This window comes from Thunnus maccoyii, chromosome 6 (assembly GCF_910596095.1).
Source record: "Thunnus maccoyii chromosome 6, fThuMac1.1, whole genome shotgun sequence".
Classification (NCBI taxonomy): domain Eukaryota; kingdom Metazoa; phylum Chordata; class Actinopteri; order Scombriformes; family Scombridae; genus Thunnus; species Thunnus maccoyii.
The window spans coordinates 17100575-17125549 of NC_056538.1; the positions used below are offsets into that span (position 1 = coordinate 17100575).

The 24975-nt window shown below is 41.0% G+C and overlaps 1 long non-coding RNA gene across 1 annotated transcript; it reads left to right on the top strand.

The window, feature by feature from the left end:
• The first annotated feature begins 1644 nt into the window (after positions 1-1644).
• On the top strand, positions 1645-20231 carry LOC121898296. Its single transcript, XR_006096411.1, has 3 exons — positions 1645-2337; positions 3071-3183; positions 18229-20231. It is a non-coding gene; the product is annotated as an uncharacterized LOC121898296 (long non-coding RNA).
• The last annotated feature ends 4744 nt before the right edge of the window (positions 20232-24975 follow it).

Consider the following 24975-nt stretch of genomic DNA (forward strand, 5'->3'; position numbering starts at 1 on the left):
AAATATAGCACACACTCCATTCTCTTTTCCAAATGTGGAATTGTAGTGACTTCAACAAGCAAGCCTCCAATTGAGGTTTCCGTCCACGAGAAGTGCAATCACTTATTTGGTAGTAGAACCCAATTCCTACTCCACTCCAAACCACAGGAATGCTTTGTTTGCCTAAAAAAGATGCATAACGGAGCGCTGAAAAACAATTTAAAATGCTAAAGAGTTTTGGTTGTTTGGGCATCAGTGTTAAACATTTTGTATTCAAGATGGAGACTTCTTAGGGAAGGCATGAATGAGAAATTTACAGTATATACAGTCATGGAGAAGAGGTGGGAGGTGAAGTGTTTGTCACAAGTGTGGCACAACTTCAAGCCTGCTTTGTGTCTCTGATGAACCAGAAAAGACATCTGACCATATATTTATGTCCAATAGCATTAATAAATGACCATATTGTCAAATAAAATCATAAATCTAATGGTACTCTTTACCGCATGGTATGCCAGATGATAAGCTTTCGCATTTGCTTGGCACAGAGAATCTGTATTTTGCCACTAAAATATGTTTGATTTATTGTAATGAAGACATAATAGTAGCCTACTTATGGAGCTTTTTTTTTTTTTTTAGCAGGAAACACAGTGTTTTCCAAAGACAATGACAGGACATACGCAACATTAAAATGGCTGCATGAGGTAAAAAGTTAGCTATATAACCACCACCAGCCCACAATAAGGACAGAAAATGTACTAATTGTTAACTAAGGTCATTCTTTAGAAGATGGTGAAGCAGAGACAGTGTTAGCCAACCTGATGCTATTTGGAAGGCTGATCCAGATCCAACTCAATCATCCTGGACCCGGGAACAGTTTAAAGACCCAAACTGGCAGGTCTGATGGGCCTCTTAGGATAATAAATAGTCAGAAGTTCAATTATATACTCCAGCACCAGACCATGCAAGGTATTGTGTGTGAATGTGATTCTCAGTTGTTAGAAAGAGCAGAACCAGGCCTTTTTAGAATGGAATGGAATAGAATGGAATGGAATAGAATAGAATAGAATGGCTTTTCTTTATCTGAATTAAGTGGCTAAAGATAGATAGTGATATATATTGTACAGATTTTAAAGCCATCTGAAGCAAATGTGATTTTGAGCTATATAAATGAAACTGATTTGACTTGACTGACTTGACCCAGAATAGAATAAAATAGGGAACATTTGACACTGACATTTGTTTTTTACACACATGCCAAAGTTGACTAGTTGACCATATGAAATGTCATTGCTTTAAGTCGCAATAAGCTCATTACTTCAACTATCTTTAATTTGAATTTCATCTGTAGCCTGGTGGTGTAGAAAAGTTCCCAACACTTCACACATAATACTTCCTAACACCTAATAGGTCAGAGGATGAAACGCCTCCTATGGGCGGGTGTAATCCCATTGGCCGCTATTTCTAGTGCCCGCCTTATTTCTCACAGAGATCTGCACCACCATTGGTCGAGGCACCTGATAGTCATCGTGCGTGTGAGGAGGGCGTCAGCAGTGACTTTTCCGGTTTGCGTCTGATTGGTCGGTTGTGGGCGTTGACGTCACGGCCCTGCCAGCTGATCGGAGTGAGAAGCCGGTTTGAAGAGAGGAGTTGGACCGGAGAGAGAGACCGGGGAGGGAGCCCCGAGGAGCAGCGAGCAGCACGGGGTGGGACCGGCCAACCGGATACTCAGCTTGGACCGTTTTTTACATTTGTCTTTTAATGGTTTAAACGTTAACACCGGGGGACACACAGTCTTGTCAGGGGGAACTTGCGGGCTTCGCGTCTCGTCGAAACCTCTGGAGGTGTCAGAAAAAAAAATTGATTGAGAGTTAAGGTGTGGCTGAGGGTTTCTGTGAGGCTTGTGCACTGAAAAATGTTACAAAACTGACTCTTTTTTACCGGAGAGTAGCCGCTCGGGCCTGAGACTCTTCTATCTTCCATTGGCTTTTAAGAATCTGCAGTCATTTTCATTACATAACAAATGTATTGCCATCTTGATGTGCGCACCTTTTGACTTAAAACGCTTGCAGTAGCCTGCATTAATTAGACTATTACGCAGTAAAGAAGTAAGTCGAGTAATTTTTTTTTTCTTACTGCTCGCTTTGGTTTCATAAGTCTGTGCAATGTAACGGACGTGGCAACTTTACAGTAGCCAGCCCTACTGAATGCCACAGGCAAACTGGGCGTGGGGGAAACAGCCCGAACAGAGCCTAATATTCCTCAAATCTTACCCAAGCACGGCTAAATTGCACATATTTGACATGATATAACCGTACCGGCAAGTGCCTCGGTGGAACCAGTGGATTTACCAGAACCAAAGTAAGTGCGACTGTCAAATACATTTTGCAAACTTTTTTAGCAGTGGTGACATTTAAAGGCCACGAGAGAGGGCGTGCCACGGTCTTATCTTATAAAGGCATTTTAGCATTTTTAACCATTCTGTTAAGACCCAGTATCAGTATAAATACAAGATAACGGGATGGTTTCTCGCTGTGAGCTGGTGTGTCGGTCGGCAGAGGCCTATATAAAGCTGTATTTTTCTATGTTATAGTGCGAGAATATTACTAGAATAGGATGGGACGGGTGTGTCTTTACCTTGGCAAAACGTTTTGGGGCTTTGAATGAATCTGAAGCCAGCAGTAGGGAGACATGAGAGTTGGTCTATATTACAGTAGTCTGCTCGACTTGTCAAAGAAGTGAAAATATCGAGGAGTCATTCTTCAGTCTTGCAATGGGTGTATGCCACAATAACTTAGTCATAATTGAGTGCACAGGCAGAGTGACCCTGTATAGTCTAATTAAGATAAGCTTTAAGTCGAGAGGAAAGCAGATAGAGTGAATTCCTCGAGGCCCCACCCTTTGCAGCGCACTATGGATGTGGAGAGTTGCCCCCACCTCCTCCTCCTCCTCCTCCTCTCTCTCTCTCTCTCTCTCTCTCTCTCTCTCCCTCCCTCTCTCTGTCTCTCTCTCTCTCTCCCTGTCTCTCTCTCTCTCCCTCCGCGTCATTCATTTCCCCTTTCAAGCTTGTCTTATGCTGTTTTTTCCTCCTCAGTATCTCCAGGTGCCTACAGTAGATTCAGAAAGACCGTCTGGTCTTATAACCAACTTTAGATCATGGGACCAGGACGTACTTCCAGGTATCTACGGACGTGTTAATTGATGGAGGTAAGGAGGGTTTATATTTGAGTCAACCTGTGGAATGTTTAGAGCTTTATTATAACAGTATAAAGGTATGTCTGGTTGTCTACTTAACTAATGACATTCAAGAAGTATGTCCATGAGAGAGTTTGGTGCACATTGTAGTTTTTATTCCTCATTAATGTGTTTTTAGCCTTTTTTGGTTACATTTTTGTTTGTCATTGCTTGCTTTTTTTTACTGGCACTCTACAACCAGAGTACACTCAGTTTTCTACCAAAGAATTTGAGCTTTGGAACCTGAGCTTTTGATAAGTTGTCATATTTTAACCCACTGCCTTCCTAAATGTTGAAATCTTTAAACGGAGATTGCATAAGCGAAGGTTCGAGGACCCTGAACACTGCCAATAAGATTACATAATTCCTGCCACTAGAACTCATAGAAAACCGGGGGGCAGAGTGCATAGACTGTCTAAACTTGCAGCAGGTTGATGGACAAAACACAGTAACTAATTCAGTAAGGTCTGGCTCCTGAGGAGCAATTCCCATTTCGTCTTTGCGTTCTGTTTAGCAACCGGTGGCTTTTTCCACCTGCATCCCATCTATATCAGCCAAAAGACAGCTCAGACTTTGTCGTCTCGTAGCTCTGCAAGGCATAAAAGCTCCTGATGGATATCTTGACCTTGTGCAAATCATGGCCATTTCTGTTGGCAGATGACTTGTCCCCCCCCCCCCCTCCCAGATTGTAGTTCTGAGGGGTTCATTAAAGGCTCCTTTTTGCTGCCTATTTTTCAAGGGCCTATGCTGTACTGACAAGCTTACTTGGTTAAATTGCAAAAGTAACCTCTCCTCCTCCTATCCTACATGATGTCAAAAAGTAAATGTGCATTTCTGGCCGGAGATTCTCTGGAAATGCTTGTTAGCCGTACAGGGGCTCACTTCAGCTTTTCCCAGTTGCCTGCCCTTTCCAGAAGAGTGCCTGGCCTGCTGTAATTATCCACTCTTTGGCTATGAATAGTGAATTATACATGATGCTGCAGGCCAGTCAGAGTCCAGGCCACTGGACACATCTGGATTATCAGGATGCCACCATTTGAACTCTCAGACCCGTGGCTTTTTTTAAAAGAATTAGCCTCGGTGTTAATTATATCAGAGTCTCAGCACGTGTCCCACCCACGCTCCATGTAGGAAGTGCTGTGTTAGAACTAGTTTCACATGTAAGAGTGTGATGACGCATTGGCTATACCTCATTAACTTAGGTTATAATGTTGCATTTTGAGTGTTAAAAGGACTGCAAAAACGATGTTAGAGTCTTGTAATTGTTTGAAGAGTCGTAGTGGTCTTTTGGTGGACTTCCACTGCTTGAAATATGATCCATGTTAGAATTGCGCATCAATGTCATGTTTTTTGTGTGAAATAGGAACTGAATCTGCAACCTCAGTAGCTGCATTCTTGTAATTCAAGGGTTATTACTGTCAGTTTGTGAGGAATTAAATTACTTCTGAAACCCTCAGTTGAGTTGCTGTTCAGATGGCGGCCTTATTTGTACAGTACACTGTACCAACCAGTGCTGTTAAGAAGTTGCCACCTTATGCGCTCTTTCTCTCCTTCTCCCCTTTGCCATCTTGTTTGAATGTTTGCTTTGTCTGAGCTTTGATTGTTCAGCCACATTGGATTGACCTATGTATGTGTGTGTTAGTGGTTAGCCGGCACAGTTGTTATCTCTGCATGGCTAGATGTGATTAATACAGCCGTCCAGCAGTGACGTCCATAGCGCCACTCCCCAGACAGACACACACAGAAAGGGCATGTAAGAGGGGAGCAAGATTGGAATCTGATGTTTGCGCCGGTAATTTTATGTCCTTGTGCTCTAGAGTGAAATGTTAAATTATCCCAGTAGTCAGGATTTTGTGTGTACATGTGAATACATTTATCCATGTGTGTGTGTGTGCATGTGTTAGTGTGTGTTTTGAGTGTTTGTCTCATTTTACGAAAATATATGTGTATTTGTGGCTCAGCAAATTGGGAAGGATTTAGCCTGCAAGACCAGCAGGCTTTCAACTTAACTTTCCAAAATACCCGCAGAAAGATCTGGAACCGTTTTGCCCCATTATTGTTGCTGACATTGATCAAAACCAAAGAATATAAAAAATATGTCATTTGATGAGTCACTCCTCCTCCGCAAAGTTGAGCTTGTGAATGACCGGCTCATCAAGTGACCTGGTGTAACTGAGCAGGACTGAACATTGACTGTTATTGATGGCCAATCAAAGAGGGGAGGATCTGCGGTGGAAATGCGGTAGCTGCAGTGAGGTTGCACATTTTTATGGCCACACCCAGGCAGCCCATCAGAGGCTCTGAGCTGCTAGCTTTGACTAGCTTAGGCTGATTTTTAACACGCTTCAAGATGAGTACTGCATTTTTTTTAGTTGAATATTTAAATGTAAGTTGTAAGAGGTTAACAAGTCTAAGAATTGTAAGTGGTTTGAAAGGGTGTGTGTCTGCACTTGGTTAAGACAAGCAAAGCTCCTTGGCATGTTTCATTATGCTGTACATAGGTGTGTGTGTGTGTGTGTGTCATCTGATGGAGAGACAGATGTACTCTCTGTCTGTGCTTGTATGTGCACACAGTCACAGAACAATGATGTGTGGGTGTGTGCAGCACGGCTAAGTCTGAGATATAGTAGTTGGTGATGCAGCGCTAACTGTACTCCAACTGTGTCCCAGACTATATTTTAACTGCCTCATATGGAGAGAGACTGTCACCACCTCTCAGCAGGGCTGTGTGTGGTTTACCAAACCAGCCCCATGCTCATATGTACAACACATGTTGCACTGTGTGTGCTTGCCCACTGGGAAAGTTCTCTCTCTAGCAACAAAAATGCTAAAGTAACAACAAATGAATTGTTTTACCTACCTTGTTTAACCTAGAATCGAGAGGTTGGTAGCCACTCTTATGGCAGGCTTAGGCTCAGAGACATGCAGGAAACCAGGAAGTTTCTACCCTGAGTTGCCGGCATTGACAGTAAAGGGTTGAGCCCTGTGATGATTACCGAGGATGTTCACCTCTGATATGTGTGTGTGTGCACATAGTGATCTCCTGAATAGATGGCATCCAGGTTTCGTTTTTCACACTTTTCTGTAGGTGACCCAGTTAAAGAACCGGGACTATTGTGCATTGTAGATTTTGTGCTCACGCTCATACATAGATATAGCTAGAGCTAGTAGCCAGAGGGAACAGATACTTCTTTCAAGAAAGTAACCACAGCAGGTGGTGTTCAAGGAAAGAGACCGAAATGAAACATCATGGTAGGCTCTGGGTCTTAATTTATGGTTCTTCATTTGTGAGGCGTAGTAAGGTCTAGTCTGACGCTGGCATCAGTTGAGCTTAGCTATGACTGTATTAAGATTATTTTAGGCAGAAGCAATGCTGCAGCACACTCAGCTCTGGGCTGGTCTCTGCAGGGCCAGCGGCGAGGAGCTGTGGGCCTCTCGGCAGACCGGCTGGAATGTGGACCATATGTAGCAGGCATCCCAGGAATGTAACTTGGCCTTGCTGAACTGACCAACCTAAAGACACAGAGAGACTGGAGCAGGATAAGGAGGAGAGGAAGGGATAAAATAAAGGTAGAGCAAGGAAGATGATATTAAAGGACAAAATAGATCACGTAAGGGAAAAAAGCTATGAAGAAGAAGAGAGCTAAACGGAGCGCATGAGAGATCAGTGTAGGAAAGATTGGAGAGTGGAGAGAAGCGAAAGAAAGGGGCAATGGACAGGCCAAAGAGACACAGTACTAAAGACAGGTATATGCATACTCCAAAAATTCTGGTACAAATGATTTAGTCAAATTTTTTTCGACCAGCGGTCTTCATCAGGGTACTGCAGACGGAAGGATTTGTGAGTGTGAGATGGCTTTGTTAGTGTGGACCACACTGGTGTTATCAATGTACCAATAATCAGAAATTGGTGACAATAAATGGACGTAAAAGTATTATTACTTGTTAATTAATACCACTTGTGTAATCCATTATATCTTTTTCTGTATGCAGCATCTTGATAAAGAATGAGCTCCAACTATGTCATCTGAAACAATTAATCAATTAGCCAATTGACTAACTGCTGGTTTCCAGCTTCTTAAATGTGTTGATTTGCAGCTTTCTCTGTTTCAAATAATTTTAAAATTTAATACCTTTTGAGTTTTGGACATTTTACTATCTTTTTCTCCATTTCATAGAGAATAATAAATTAATCTATTCATCAAAAATTAATTAATTAACAGATTAATCAATAATGAAAATAACTGTTGCAGTCCTACCTTATTTTTAAGTACTTGCGTGCTTCTCTGTCCCACACCTCATTAACTGAAAATGTAAGAAAAACAGTTTTTTTTAATAATTTAAAATGTCTTGTAAATGTCATATTCAATGTATTAAATAAACACATGTACAATGTAATAGAGGATATGTTATAGGCTGTGGATGAGTGTCGGGTCATAAGGAAAATGGCGCAGAGATGGGGTCGTTCTTCGTGGGGCATCAGACCACAGTGTCCTTCCAGCTCGCTAACTCAGGGTGAATGTCTCTTTCTCGTCTCTGTTAGCTTAGCACGCGCTGCTCTCTGGCCATCTGGGTACAGCTGGGGCAAGAACGGCAGGAAACACACTCGCACACAGATACACACACTTATACAAACATTCCTTTTTTTTTTTTTTTTCTAATGTAACATACCTCGGCCATGCCTCCTCCACACACATACACACCCTGTTCGACTGAATGGGATGAGTCTGTGGTTGAATGGCAGTTGCCCTCCACTTGCCAAGAAAACTGTCATCAGCTTATCATTTCATCTTCTGTCAGTGTGATAGATCTTAATCCTTTTCCATCTAATGAGAAATTTAGTTCATAAACCTGTGAACCACTTAACCAAATTATGATCTCTACATCGTGCGGGGACCCATCCATATTAACACTGTAACCTTCTATGGGTCCTTATCTGCAACTGGAGACGACAGACTAAAGACAACTTGGTTTGGACTAATGTTTGAATTAATCCAAATGTCCAGCCTTTGGACTTGTAGATGTACTGTGACATGCTCACCATTATCGTCATGTTTGTGAATCCATAACACCACAAGGCTACGTAAGCCACTGATGCAACGGGCCTTGCACTTCATAACTTTTAGCATTTTTTAATGCTTAGTCTAGTGACATCTGCACTCCAACTGGACTCTAGAACTCCTCTAAAAGGCATCATGGACCCCTTTTCAGACTTGTAGATTAGAACAGCCCTTTACTTACAGACTTCCCAGGAATGCACGTGAATGAAAGTCCGGCTACTACTTAAAGGTGCCCTGTGGTGTTTTCTTTTAAACAAACAAAATTTGATATTTACGCTCAGTGTTTCTCACCGTGTTTTGGTCATGTTTGTTTATCCTTAAGGACAATTTTAAAAATATATTTTAAATTGTTCATTGTATACATAAATGTTTGTTTGCTAGCAGTGTCTTTGTTGGTGCGTTGCTACCAACTGTGCATGAGAGGAATAGTGTGAAACTGGCGGCAGGATTGTGTATCTTGGCGGCCGCATACTCATGCGCATGCATGTACATGCTCAAAAAAACATTGCCTGACAGTGCTACTAGTGGTCTAAAATCCACTGGGTATTTTTAAACCAGGGTGAAAGTTTGGCTTGTTGCATGTCCCTTAGTTTGGAGTGGACCAGTGAGGTGTAGAAGCAGGACAGAAACCAAGGTTTCCCCCAGGTTTTTATAATGGAGGGTGGCCACCTAGCCTGAAACAAAGACCAGCTCCGTAAACATGCTTAAAAAATTAATGTCTTTGATGAAATAAAACACTGTCTCTGGGAAAAAATGCAGATGTGCTATTTCATACAGATTAGGCCGTCACACCTAGCTAAACTGATCCTTATACGAATGGGTCAGGATTTTGGTGACATTCAGCCACTAAATGTTGCCTGGAAATAAAGACAGATGGGGGTTCAGAGAGCCAAATTTGTTTTCCTTCTTTTTGTTCTTTGTGTTTAACAGTAGATCGCATCTTGTTGATTGCTGCATTACGTGCCTTTGACTGTTTTGTACCAGATAGCTTTTGATGCCAATTGCAGTAGTGAGACTTTTCCTTTTTTTACTCCAGAGAGTAAAGGGTGAAACAGTCACCTCAAAGAGCAAACTTGGCACTATTGGCAGGTAGACAACCCGTGGTTTGTATTTTATTTCATGAGGAAGTGGCATTGGGCAGTGGAGCGATGTTCATGGTCTAAAGCATGTTTCAATCCTCTGTATCTTTTTCTCTTTCTCTGGAGGGAGGATGGGCGGGGCAAAGGGATGACACTGAGGAGATTCTCGGGATTCGTACCACGCATGGGCAGCTGCCACTTCTTATTCATTTGCCCCGCAGGCATTTCCTGTCTTTCAGCAAGCTAACTAAACTGCTGGTTAGAGGGGGAGGGCGACAAAGGATATATATACAGAAAGAAAGGGAGAGAGAATGAATTCATGGGGACTATAGGGGCATTTAGCCAAAGCAAGGGATGGACACAAACAGATACATAGAGAGAAACAATGTACTCTTTGACACACTTCTTCCCAGTGGTAGGAAGGGAGATGACAGCCGGAGGAAGCACACAAATCTTTTCTTTATGTTGGGCCCCTTTAGCCAGCGTTCACACCCCTACCTCCACCCCTCTGTTTCTGTATCTCCCTATCTCAGGAGCTCTCTCATTCTCTCTCTCTCTGTTCAGTTATATTTTCCAGAGGAGGGGTTGATGCTCTGTGTGTGTGTGTGTATGTGTGTGTAGATAATCTGACACGCGGTGTCCTTCACAGGAGCTTGCATCAGACACACACACACACACGTACGCAGATACGCAGTCATGCTGCGTCATTGTCTCATCTCTGCGTGGTAGGTACCAGGTTGTCTGCTTCTCACTTCATGACATCACTGGGGCAGAAACCACCCAGCCTCTCTCTTCCTATATATACACACGCACACACACACACACACACACACACACACACGTATGCTCACTCCATACTGTTCCCATGCATTCCTGTTTCCAGATGCTCAGTATAAAATCCTGTTAGACGCTCTGTGAGACTTAACTGAAAGGGTCATTTCCTCTTCCTCTCTCCCACCTGCTGAATTCCTGCCAATTGACATCACCTCTTCCTTGAGCAAATGCCATCATGCAACAAGCTGTGCTCAGTGGATCAAAGGGAGTTGCAAAATTTCACACGTGTGGATAATGACTGTAGCATAAATGCTGTCAGGTTGTTGTGTTTGGATGTGTATTTTTGGAGCAAAAATGCCTTGTTGAGAGATGCAACAATGTGGCTGAATCACTTGTTTATGCCATGTTTCATGGGCCCCACCCTTAGTGATGTCTTTCTCTGCATATTCCCCCTTCTCTCACCCCCAACCCTCCAACTTCAGCCCCCAAATTAGAAGAAAACCTTTTATTACCGCACTTTAGGAGATGACTGGATGTTTCCTACCAGGGGAACAGCTGTACTAGACAAAACTCTTATGAGGAGCACATTAGCTTTTTACAGGGCTTCAGTCCACGCTTGAAGAACGTCTGACGCACGTTCCTGTTTTCTACTACTGAAACTTGTTGTTCCACATCCAGCTGTAACTGGTTTCATTCTGAATCATTAATTCATTTCCAGATAAACAGCAGCCATGGGCAAAATAGAGATTATACAGTATAAATGCATGGGTTTCATGCACATGCGCGCACTCTCCTCCCCTCCCCTGTCAAGTGGCATTTCATAATTCACATGGCGTGCTGTGAGAGAACGAGCTGGTCGTACAGGGCGTGGACTCCCCCCCCACCCCCCCAGTGCTCATTCATATACCTCATACACACGCATTATCCCTCTTTCATACACTCACAATGATCAAGAAGTCAGCAGTACGTATGATGAACATATTCTGACAGAGTGCTAGTGTTAGCATGCCTCTCCACCAGAATTACCCTTCAGCAATGTTTAATTTGTGTGTGTGTGTGTGTGTGTGTTTGTTTGTATGTTTGTATGTAAATGTGTCTTGAAATTCATTCCCTTTCTTCTCACTAATCCCATTCAAAACTGTAGGAGGAAAGCAAATATATTGATCTATTGTTGACTTGAAAGCAATTTGTTGTGGCCTTGGGAGAAAGATTATGGGGGTTGGGTGTGCACATATGATTGAGTGCAGACCTGTCCAAATTGGGACTATGGCACACTACGTTTTCAGTGTGTGCGCTTTATCCACCTGAACCATGTGCACATATACTGACATGCACACCAAGGATTGGATTTTAATAATCATCTTTGCTCCAAGTAGTTTTTACTAGTCGTCCGTAATTTAAACATTTAATGCAGCTGTAAATAGAGTTTATAAAATCTTAGAGCACCGCAATCACAGACATGGATCCTTGATTATATGTGGAGGAGTGCATGCAAATGGACAAGGTTAACAGTATCAAAATACCTACACTGATAGTCATGCCTTTGTGCAGCAGATGTGCCAAGGTTTTCCCTAAGGAAAACTGATTTCACAAGAACTCAAGACCGATGGAAGCATTTTTATTGGTCGAGCTGGATTTGTGCTTTCAGTGGCATGATTGAGCACTGGCTGTTTTTTACAGCATCTATTGTTAAAGATCCCCTCCAGACTTGTTTTAAGATGTATATGAAAGACTCTACTTTGAATAATAATTTGTGTCTGGTTTTTCCACAAAAAAGACAAATTACCTTGTTCAAATCCTTAAAAGTACATCTAGTCCTTCTCCCTCATTAAAAATTCCAGAAACTATAAATATATAAATATTGTTAATTTCAGAAGTTTAACTGTCGGGCACAAAATGTCTCCTACGTCACTATCAAGTCCATTCTCAGTGTTTGTGCACTGGAGGTTTCAAGTTTCAACATCACACTTGTGTAAGTTGAATATTGGACCATGACTGGCTTCCAATATTTGTGATGTCACAAATCACACTTGTAGGCCCACTCCTTTAAATCAGATTTTCAATGAGCAGAGAGAAACTTTCCACTTTCAGTAGATGAATGTGAAAACAGCCTCCCAGTGTCAAACTGTGCACACACATCATTCTACACAGTGAAGCTCAAACATCCAACTGTAGGAACAAGAAGAAAAACACATTTTTGAGTGGAGGAGGATTTTACATATTATAGATTATAGGCAGAGTTTAAAAGAAATGCTAGTTAAAATATGTTTTGGATTACTTTTGTGGCTTTGATTGACATTTATCATGTTTCCTAGGCCTTAAATAGCAACTTTATCTCTCCAAGCAAAAATTAAAGTGGTTTTGGACTCGTAATAATATGATCATTACTCCTATAAATATTTTGGATTGAGACCATAACTTTAAAGTACTGGATCACGCAAATTTAATGTTTATATTTTATGTGTTGACAGATTTTTTTTTTTATTATTATAGAGGTTAGTTCAAGATGGGGAAAACTGAACTTGGATATGTTTGATTGTTATGGTGGTATTGAACTAATTAATCTGGGGCGTGCCGTAAGCATGCTATTTTAAAGCTAACATTATGGCTGTTCTGCCAAGCTTGCGGCTTTCAAGGGAAAAATATTTTAGATATCAAAAGAGACGAAGGCTGGGTGATGTTGCTTGTGAATTGGATATTGTTGATGCCTTCGGAGGGCAGATAAGAGGCTTGTCAGAATCTGTTGCAAAGCTGCTCTCATCCTCATAACACAGAAAGCACAAACGTAAGATTATCCAGCCCTTATAGAAAACAATAATGGTATACTCAATTGAAGTATTAGCTGCACATTTGGCTTTCATCTTAGAGAGCTAGTCGCTAGTATCTCCATGTTAGCTTTTTGCTGTTTCATGTTGCAGGAGAGACATTCAGCTTATATTACTACTTATGATTATCACACTTAAACGGTGCAAATGTAACAATTCAGACTGGATGCATTTTTTTGCAATAGATTTTGGACTTGAAACGGCATTCTTGAAATGATTCATGGGGCTTCCCATTCTTTCATGTTGGCCAAGTCATTCCCTGCACAGCCCTTTGGGATATATTGTCGTTGGCAACTGTCCATTCTCCATCCTCTAAATATTTGTTTAGTCATACTTCAGCAATTAGATATCAGTCAAATTTACAGAGAAAGGCCATTACTGCTCAAAGCATGCCCACAGCCGCCTCCATACAAGTTCAGTTGCGCTGGAAACAAACAAGGGTGTTTTCCATCTTTTGGATGGAAAAAGTTAAAGTGTTACTTTTAGCCAAACTCACTTCAGTTTCAACTTTTGCCCGCAAACTAACCCTTGCGTCCACTAAACACCTTTTGGCTCAGTCTTTATCCAAGTGTGAAGTGTGTGCAAGAGCTTAACAGATATTTAGTCCATCTGTCTCCAAAGCCGTCACTGTTCTGACACGTTGCTGCTTGCCTGTGAGTTTTTCTTTTGTGTGGACTGGTTAGGCTGTAGAACTGAATTGCACCTCTGGGATAAATAAAGTCGTCTGAATCGGAGTCTGAATCTGTACTGCCTTCGGAAAAGCTTAAAACACCTGAAACACAAACATAGATGCGATGTTTCTCTTAGCACGTTAACCTACCAGTATGACTTAATTTGAGAACGGTCGGCCTTGTTCTCCATGGTTTAAGTTATCGGCTGCACACAGCCAACTGTGCTTGAATCACTCATACACACGCACCGTGTGCTCCTTGTGTGTTTGCGTGTTTGTGCGTACACACTCTGAAGAGCCATTTTCAGCCTGTTGCTTAGGCTGACTGTAATTGTCCTGGGAATCGTCAGCTCTGTGTAATAAATCACTCCTCTGGTACACTGTGTTCTCCTTTCTGGAATGGCCTCTGTGTGTGTGTAGAGAGCATGCTTTACATATCGTGAGCAGAGAAAAAACATAGCTAAGGAATAATAGGGGCTGAAATTACATTTACAAGAAAAAAAAAACTTTCTGTCACAACAGGTTTTTTTTATTTGCCAGAGGCATAACTTCATTTTTTTTGCTATGGGAAAAAACAACCAATACATGTAATTATTGTGTAATGAGGATGTAAATTAATTCCATGTAGTCCTTTTTTTGTTTTGTACCTTTTGATGCTCATTCTTTTATTGCTGTCAATTTTCCCTTTAGCCTTGCATGTCCAGACAGGTAACTAGTCCTATAGTCTGGATTTTTTATTCAAATGTCCACACAAATGCATTTTAAGTCAATGCTGTGTGAAAATGATTGCAGATTGCATCAAGGTAAAATAATTGTAGTATGATCATGTCCAAAGAAGGGATAGTTTATCTTAAATGAAAAAAGGTGTCATAATGTTCTTTTTTTTACCCTGCCTACTGCAGGTGAAAATGGTGTGTATGGGTGAGTCAAGTTCTCAGTCCTCTAGAGTGTCACATTTCCAGCCAATGCTACAACTTCACTCAAATTCTTCAGCGTACAGAAGATATTTGTGCTAGCTGGGGTTAGTGAGCAATTTGACTCTAAATATGAAGTGCTCCTTTCATTGTACAAGGCCAGAGGGAGGCTTGTTGTTTCACCTTGTGTCATATCAGGGATATTACATGGTCACCAGCCTGTTTTATGTAGCCGTGGCGATCTCTGACCTTGCTAGTGTTTGCTGCTCCCTTTTCATCATCCTTTTCTGTCTGTTCTTATTCCTTTTATCTGTTTACCACTCTCGCCAGCCTTTCGTGAAACTGTAATCTTCTTTCAGTGTAAATATAAAAAGAAACTTATCATCTCACTCATCCTCACTAGTAACAAAGGCCAATAGAGCTATCAGGTGCCTCTTTACAAATTTGCCCAATGAGTTCCAAGGAGGTGCCTTTTTCCCTGGATCCCATCTTCAATATTACATGCCCACAATGGATTCCTCCAGATTCAGTACAAGATCTAGGCCCACAGCCCATTCAGAAAATCTTACTAGTCTCAGTGGAAGAGGATCGTACGGTCACATTGAGAGGGTGTGTGTGTGTGTGTCTGCCGTCCAGAGCTTTCCGCTGTTGCTCAGAGCAGCGTGGGGTTCATTGAGTTTCCAGGGGTTGCTGGGTTCGCGGTGCTGCTGAGAGCTAGTTTGCCCAAAGTCCTGTCCTTGAACTGTGAAAGAATATGCTGCTAGGGAAAGGCTTTTCAGACTGACTGACTGCAATAGTTGAAGTCAGGCCAGCTGAATGGAATCCAGGCAAGACAAATCCAGGGCTACTCGTAAGTATTACACAGTGGCCAGCTGAAAGGGGATGTTAAAGTGGTACATCACGTAAAGGGTTTTCTTGTCACTTTCAATCTCTTACACTTGATCTAGCCATTGTTAAACTTTCAAAACTATTTTGTAGCAAAGACGATGATGGCTCAAATTGGCCCCTCTTAAGGGCTTCATCCTTCTACCAACATTTCTTAAACTGACATTTACTGGGATGGAAATTTAGGGGGTTTTCTCAAGGTGAAATAACAAAATACTTGACATGTTGGTGAAGCAGTCCCGCACACCCAAGGGAGTGGAAGTGTCTCAACTGCAAGGAAAATTCCTTCATTCAGCCCTGTATGGCTGCTGTAAACTGAACTGCCCCACAGGACAAGAGCTGTTTTCTATCAGGAGTTCTAGGCTGTAACCAGAGGCCGAGCTATCTAGCTAGCAAAAACTTCTGTATTCAATTATAGCGAAAGCAGAGAGAATGCTAAAACAGTAGGCTGGCATGTGTGATACTGGTACGCACGCGCGGCTTGTTTGTTTATGCGTGCACGCACTTTTTTTTTTTTAAAAACGCCGTAAACCGCAGTATTCACAAATAAGGACAAAAGAATGTTATAAAGTTTTTTCTCTCTGGTATCTTTTTCTCTGCCTTTCCCCAAAACCTCCTCACCTCTCTCCCACAACAAGTTCCCCTAAATGCCAGCACAGAAAGAATCAGAATCTGATTTAGAAAGAAGGAGTGTGTGTGTGTTATTGTGCCAAGCGGCAACCAGCATGGCCAAAAGCTGAAGCCAATGTGGAAGCACCTTAAGACAGAGCACCAGTCACGGTTGCTAGATGTTGGCTCCAAAAAAATCTCTAACTGCATAAAATTCCATTGAAAAGGTCCCAAATTTTCATCTGAAATGCAAAATTATTATTTTTTTGTCATCAGAAGTTAACGCCTTGCTAATGTGTGAGAATCATTGTTTTATTAAGGAGGTATTTAGATGTAAACAGCAATATGTTTCAGGGTGTGTTTGCTTGATTGACAGGTGTCTCATCTTATTAGCCTCACTGTAAATTTGGATCTTCTAGCTTCACTGACACAGATGGTAGCAAGCAACAAACTGAAATGAAAGCTTGAAATACATCCATCTTTTTCTTCAGGTTATGGAGTATATATGGTGCCTGTTGGCTGACCTACAGCAGTTCTTCACTGGCAAGCTTTATGTCCTCATGTACCAACTAAAGCTGCCAGCTGAAGAACTGTTGTGGTCGGCTCTTTCCTGCACTGAAGACCCGTCCGTCCCCAGGAGCGACATGAAGATAATGATGATAAAAATTAAATCATAGTCCATCCCTGCGTGAAAAATGGTTACTTATGCAGCATGTTCATGTGTTCAGATTTGTACCATGACACCTGCTGTATCATGTAACAAAAGCATTGCATCATGGAACTGCAGGCTCATTTCAGTCATTCTGCATTAGTTTTTATGATAGCTATGCAGTTTAGTGTTTGTTTTTAATGATGTAATTATAATGTTGTTGTACAGTGTTTGCACAATTTCAGGTTTCACCTTGCTTGCATCACCCCAAAAACACATTTTACTCAACCATCAGCAATCACATTTAAGATTTTTTATTTTTTTTTATTTCAGGTTGGAAATACGGCTCCTGGTTAAATTTTAAAAGGAAAAACAAACAAAAGTGAAATTTCACTTGAAAATAATCCTTTTGGTGTTGAAACGCAAACACCAAAAGTTGAAGCCTTGGCTGAAAATCAATTTAAAGAACAAATATGGCCAAGTAGTTCCACTTACTGTCTTTTTACATTTAAATCAGAAATAGTCAGAACATTTTTAATTGCTGGCTGACTGCTAGGGGTGTTTAGTGAACACTGAAACAAACCCAAAAGAAATATAACTTGGATAAGAAATAAATAAACAGGTGGACAGCTGAAGTCTGCTGTCATCAGCATACTTCTGCTTTTACTCCTCTGTGTCACGAGAGATGCATAACATTTCTCTTCTGTAACAACCCTGAGTGCCATGCAGAAGAGCACACACAGAAATACAGACATACATCTTGCCTGTGACCCTCAGCAGTCATAAATCGAACTTCAAGAGAGAGGGCAATGCCCAGAGCAGGATATGAGAGCGAATGTGTCCCTTTAAAAGCTGCCAGCCAGAGTCGAACAGAGGGAAGGAATGTTCTGGGGCCTTAACAAAACCAGATGCCCCAGCTTACGCTCCCTCGCACACATGCTCTCTGTTGCCTTCTCTCGCTCCTCTAGCTCTTTCTTTACACCACAGATGGAACCGCGAACTGGGTAGACTCCTTCCTCGGGCTGTCTGCAGTACATCATCCTCTTTGTGGACTACCTTTAGCGTGGTCTGGCTCCCAGGTCACTGTCTTTGTCCCAATCTCCTTATCGTCTTGTCTGGTCCTCTTTGCCTCTCTGTCTTCATGCTTGGAAGACCTTTTCCTCATCCCCCTCCACCCCCACAATCCTCCCTCGCTCCAGTGACACACACACACGCACAGGGAATGCCCAAAATGGGATTATTCCACTCTCTTTCCTGTACATCCTCTTCAGGTAGCACTGCCAGTACTCTGCATTAATGCGCCATAACAGCACATATAAAGGTCATGCCTTGACCTTGTGTGTTGTGTAGGTTTGTTTCAGGTCAGTGACTTGTCTGCCTGATCCGCTCCCAGGGAAGCAGCCTGTGCATGCATTAAGAGATTGCGGACAGAGAAATGCATGAGGCTCAGAGGAGAAGCACCTGCAGTAAGAGAGGTCCACCTGATGCAACAGGAAAGAAGCCTTTTTCTTTTTCTACTCATATGTTTGGATGCATGTATCTTCCAAATCCAGATGTGCCACACCCGTGCCACTCGATCCCCAGTGGCCCCTACCTGTGCCTGTGCCTGTGCCTGTGCCAGCTGCTCTGCCAGCTGTGGGTGAGCAAGGGGAGCAGCGTCACAGAAAGAGACGAACAGACAGCTGCTGCAAACAGAAAGACGGAGGAGCATCGTCAAAAGAGGAGGACTGAGTCAACCTACACGCCATCAGTCATGTTATATTTATTATTAGCGCACAGTCATTTTACAGCATAGAACCTATTATTAAATCTAAACCATTTGGAATTTGATTCAAGGCTGTATAATTATCCAGCCTTAAATCAAATTCCAAATGCTGCTGTACACTGCTGTAAGAAATGTCAGGCAATGAATAAAAAAAATGTTTTCTGTTTAACAATTTCACTGCAAAGTAAGCTGCAAATATTTTGTCTCTTGACATTCATCAGTCATTTTGCATCCAGCTGGGAGTTCAGCCTCACATGTTGGGAGCTGGACTACAGCACTTTAGTGTTCCAGGCTCCAGGCTTATGGACTTAGCTAACACACTTCCTGTTGGAGACATACATTATACTGCCAGGGGGAACATAAACAATAATCTTCTTACGGTGTGAGCTGCTCTGTCAGCTGTAAGCAAGCCCTTACTCCTTACTAGCAATATACAGTATCTGAAGATACATAGTGATTAGTAATATAATGTGGTAATGTGGTGCAGTCTTCTTCAGTCACCTGGCACTAGGCATTTAGTCAAACATTTAAATGTTGCTTTAGTTTGGACTTAAATGATTAGTATCATATAGTCCAGTATTTGTCTATGACGACTCGTGAAACTTAAGCTGAGTTTTTGTTGATTTTTCTTTAGATTAATAATTAATTTCTGGCTAAACCTGCACTGATATTGAGTATTTAAATTTACTTTTAATAGCAGAAAACACTTTTTTACACACATTTTGACTTGTTGAAGGAAAAGAAGAGGTGTAATCAATACCATTAAAGATAGCTTTTTTAGAAGTCCCAGCAAACCATGTCAGTGAGCAAGCATTCATAGTACCAGGGCCACTGAAAACTGAAAACACCTGAATGGTATGCAGTCATAATTAACACTATTAATTACACCTGTGCCTTTCCTGCTATGATATGTCAAAACATCTGCTGTGAAAAGGCAAACTTTTAAATCTTGCAGTCGTTTCATCAACATCAGGCAGGCATCTGCTGAGGGTTAGTTAGCTCACAAACAGCTCAGCAGGCTATAATCTCTCTGAGCTATTGAAGGGCTGCTTGAACTCAGTGAGAGATAAAGTCAGAACGAGGCAGAGGAGGAAGATTATTTTCTTCATATCTGTAAAGACGAACATAAATCATTAAAAAACATACAGTCAAGTGAAGTCCCATCAGTCTATAGTTAAGTAGTTTTATATTTAAAAGTCTTGTGGTTTCCGTGTCATGTCATCTTGACTTAGTTTTATAGTTTATCAGTTTGAATTATTGTGTCATTAAAAGCCAAAGGTTGGAGTAGCGCATGGACACAGAGGACTCACTGAGAGAGTTTTTCCTCCAAGGATAGGGTTGCCAGCGCCCTTTGGAGTATGTAATACCAGTCACATCTTTGCACAGCATGTATAGACATCAGGCTGTTGACTTTGACCCGAACCTGTTCTTAGACAAACTTCATCTGTTCAAATTAATCTGGCCCTCACAGAGAAGGTCAGAGAAACTTCCCCACAGTCTTTTCAAGTAGATAAATCTAACTCAGCTCTCTCTCTGCTGAGATTCCTCCGCAGCATATCTTTATAAGATCTGATCTATGTACTTTATCACTTGAGTCTCAGTGGTGATTTCAGTGTAATGCTAATGGAACGATGGGGAATGTGTTTTAGTATACTTTCAAATACAAAGTCAGAATAAAGGACTAATGGATAAGATGCATATATTGTATATTTTTGTAAAATTTGTGCATGTCAACATTTTCTGTAGGAATGAATAAACTGCAAATGAGCAGAATGTTTTTTCAACACTGAAGTATTCTCTGGTGTAGTGTCTGCTGCACAGTCCTTGTTCACCTCTTAAGTCAAAGCAGGAAGAAGCTCCAAGGCCAGGTCTGAAGAGGTTTACAAACGTCTCCTTAACTCTTCCCTGTGGGTGAAATCATGTGAAAGCTGCTTAGGCAGATGATCCCTGCCTCGACGGCAGCTGGCAGTGAGATCCTTGGGAGTGCACCTGACTCAATACTGGTGGTGACGAAACCGCAGCCTGTGGCGCAGCGTGCTCCCACAATCCTCCATGACCTTTAGCCCCGCAGGGAAAAGTGTATCTTATGGCTCAAATCAAGCAGGAACTAGATCTCACACACGTACTCACACTCGGTGCATTAATCACCATTAAAATTATCTAATTACACATAATGTATAAGCTTTTAATCTGTTATAAATGTAGCATTATAGTCAGTTAATTGGATTGTTCAAGAATGTGCTTTACACAGTTTTACACAGTGATAATGAGTGGTGTCTTACACATGTTTAACCTTCAATTCTATTAAACACAATGTTATGTTGAAAAAAAGAGTTAATTCTCTGAATTATTAAAGCCAATAATTAAACACAATTGGTCTGAATGACCAATTAAATTACAAGTGAATAAACACTTTCTGATTTTTCTTTTTTCAATTAAGTTTTCATCACTTTTACAGCAATATATATATACAGTATATATAAGTGCTGTCCATCAAAACAACAAAGCACTCAAGTCCAAGATCAAACACAAGAAGCAAATGCACACTTACATAAGAAAAAAAATCAACAATAAATAAAGATTTTAAAAAAAAAATAAAAAAAATAAAAATAAAGACAATTACATCATATAATCACTTTTTACATTTTATATAAATATAAATAAACACTAAATAAATAAAATAACATAAATCAAGAGTCAGCTATATGATATATAGTAAGTGATACATGAAGCCATGTAGATGTGTTAAATTAATCATGCATGGCTCTCCAGACAAGTCCAGACAGACCTTCAGCTGTTGACTGATTGGATAATTCATTGGAAAATGATTCCATATTTTTGGAAACTTAAAAGGTTTAAGTTGTACAAAAAGCTTCATTAGAGATCAGACATTACATTTTGAATCCATCCAGTCAAGTCAATTTTATTCATATAGCCCAGTATTACACACCACAAAGATACCTCAGGGACCTTTATAATCTGTACAGCAATAAAACATCCTCTATCCTTAGACACTCGATCCAAATAAGGAAAAACTCCCTTTAAAAATACCTTCAAATAGAAGGCCTTTTATCAGTTATCCACATTTGCAAAATACATTTTTCTTGATTCACTGTTTTCTAATCTGGGAGAAGATGGAAAACTATGTGCTCTCTGCTGAATGTCTGCATTGTTTGATCAGTAGCCCATTCGGTGATATCAACAGGTTTCCCCTGGTTTCACCAAAGCAATCTTATAGATTTGTGGTGTTGCAGGGTGATAAAGTTAATAGATGCCCACTGATACTATAAACACAATGTATTCTCTGCACTCACTTACGGCAACTCATCTTTTTATAGGTCAAACGAAATCAAATGCGAAGTGGAATGTAATAGTCTGCCGGCTGCTGTCACTTATATTATCATATGATGAGTTAACTGTATTTTGTCTTCTATTTGAAGAAATTAAAAGTCTTGATTCATCTGCGGCAGCTGCTTAAGGACATTCAAAATGTGGGGAAGGGAAGTTTGTCTGTGTAAGCTCAAATTTTTCAGGGACCGTGAATGTGTATGTGGATGGAAAGTGTCATTTTTCTAAATTAGGTATAGCCACTAGTAGAAAAATGGTCTCTTTTGCAAGTATATTTTATGTAATGAGGTCCCAGGTGCACTGTCACCTCATGAAAACACAGTACTCCAATAAAATCCATGTCCTATCACACTCAGGCAAGTTTTATTAAAAATGAAGGGACTTCCGTTTCAGTGCTTCAGACAGCAGCTTTTGCCAGGTGCAACCCGAGGAAGAAAAAAAAAATCAGTGGCAGAGCGATGGTTTGCTGAAGTGAGAAATACTTTTTCTTTTTCAGCTGATGCAGAGGTAAACTATGATGGTGCTCTTGGGATACATTTCATTTTTGAAAAACTACAATTTCAGGGGCCATTACACAACCCACAGAGCTAAATATACCACCATCTATATGACGGCTGGAGTCTTTGATTTGAAAACTAAGAAAATATTTTAAGTCAGAACGGAGAAATGCAAATCCACTGTCTTATTCCTGGGAAGCAAGTAAGCAGTAGATGAGATGTAACTGTGTGTTTACTGACCAAAACTGTTGGTGAAAACGGTCTGTGAAAATCATGCGAATTCCATAAACACTTTTGAATTATAAGCACGTGAATCAAATACGACACAGGGGCGAGTATTCAGTAAAATTTATGAAATGTACAAAAATGTCAGCTACTTGCTCCTGAGAATTGAAGAGTAATTGTAGAAATGTCAGCAGATGAAATGTGGTGAGATCTGGTTTTTGTCACACCGTCTTTCTTCGGGGTTGTGCAGTCTAATTTTAAATGTAGGAAATCTATCACCACAGTCATCTGTTTTGTCTCATGCAGCTGTACTATAAGGGGGCTGCTTTGATAAATGAACAATTTATTGGAACAGTCAAAAACTGTCCTCAGAGCTTTTTGTTATATATCACAGTGACCGTAAATCATATAATAGACATTGTTGGACCTTCAGTATAAGGAACACATCACTTACTGCAACTCATTACTCATTACGATATTGCGATATTGCTCACGTTTGGCATAACTCTAAGGCAAAGTAATATTTTCATAATTGTTTTGATTTTGGAAACACACACAGGTGTAAATCCAATCAGAAATTAGTTTAAAAAAAAGGAGTTATTGCTGAATCAAAAATAAAAACTTCATTAAATGAGACACAAAAAGGTTAAAATTCTGATACCAAAGTACAGTCAGGGATTGAGAGATTATACAAAAGTAGCCTACACCCACTTGCCACGGTACTTAAGCCAGAACGCATCCTGTCTCAAAGGGGCTCCTACTCGTGATGTGTTTTACACATTGCAGCCGATACTTGGCTGGCACTGAGCTCCCGAAATAGACGGCAGTTCCAGATAGGTGGGCTGTGAGGTGAAAGAGAGTGAGAGAAAGTGGGAAAGGAAGTGAGAGTGGGACGCAGGAGAGTGTAACAAAAGGAGAGAAGACCGGTATTGTGTGTCTGCAATGTGCTGCCTGCACCCTGCACACTTTAAATCACTATGTGTGTGTCTGTGTGTGTGTGTGTGTGTGTGTGTGTGTGTGGTGACACCAGGAGAAGTCCTCTTCGTCAGTCTTGGTGCTCTTCAGCAAAGGCTCATTATGTAATTTTTCGGAAAGTCTGACTAGTAGTGGCCAGACAATCTTGTTAAATGGCTGTGATTGGCGCGCGCGCACACACACACACACACACACACACACACTGAACCAGTTTTAGGATTTAGGTTGGATGGACACACACTAACAAACTCAACCACTGTGATGTATTCCCCTTGAGTCCACATAATAAAGCCGAACAGAGAAGCCCATACATGTCTATGGGCTGAAGTGGGCTGTAGAGAGAGGAGGCTTACCCAACAGAGTTATAAATAACTGGACCTGCACCTTAAGACGGTTTTGTCTGGGGTGGAGGGCGCTCAGAGTTCAATGTAACCTGACAACTTAATCCCTTGTAAGAGAGAGAGGCAGAGGGAGACTGGTGAACGCTGGGCCGTCTAGGATTTCCAAGCTACTGTTGCTTATTAGCACGTAGAGAGGAACAGCAAACATTGGCTCTTTTTTGGATACAGTTCAGCTCGTAATAAACGGATACATACCACGAGCACAGTCATTTATAAACAGACACACATTCTGCTGTACTTTTATACTCTCATGAGCTTTGAAAGGTTACTGTTTCTTGAGATTAATAACAAGAGAGTTTCCATATTGGTTTGACTGCAGAAGTTAATAAAGAGTCTAGCACACACTATATATGTAAGCTCTTCCTCATGAACTCATTCACTACTCACTTTTTACTATGTTTACTATGTGGTGAACAGCAAATCAAGATTTCCGACACTTATATCATCACCATTTTGCATCCAACACTGATTTGCATTGTGGGATTGTTAGCAGAAAGTAGTGTATGCACCATTGAGACTATTGATATAAACCTTAAAGGGAACGCACAGAATCGTGCACATTTCCAGGTCTATACTTATATTCTGGGGCTCTGTTGGAATATCTTCGCATGATTTACAATTTAAAAAAGTCTTTATTTATCTTTTACTGGCTCTTTAGGCAGCCCATCAGTTCAGCCTCTGTCTGAAACAGGCCATTTTAGCTCCTGTCTCTTTAAGCCCCACCCCTCCTGATGAGCCCACTTTGCTCTGATTGGTTAGTTCTCAGAAGTAGTAGGAAGTAGTAGTAGGATTTCACTTCTTTTTCTTGTTTTTTATTCGTATTTGAAACTTCTCAAATATATGCGCACATGTTCACCTCAACTTTTGGAACTCTGACCATGTTTAACATGGACATCCAACATCAAAATTCGGACACTCAGGTAAAATGGTGGAGGGTAAATACAGTATACTACAGTATATAGTAGTAGAAAAAATAGCGAGCCATTTTGCAAGAAATAACGCACAACAAGCCAGTATGTTTCTAATTTACAAACATTATTCTATCAGAATTAATATTCAAATCTTTTTATGTTTTTGCCTTCTTACTGT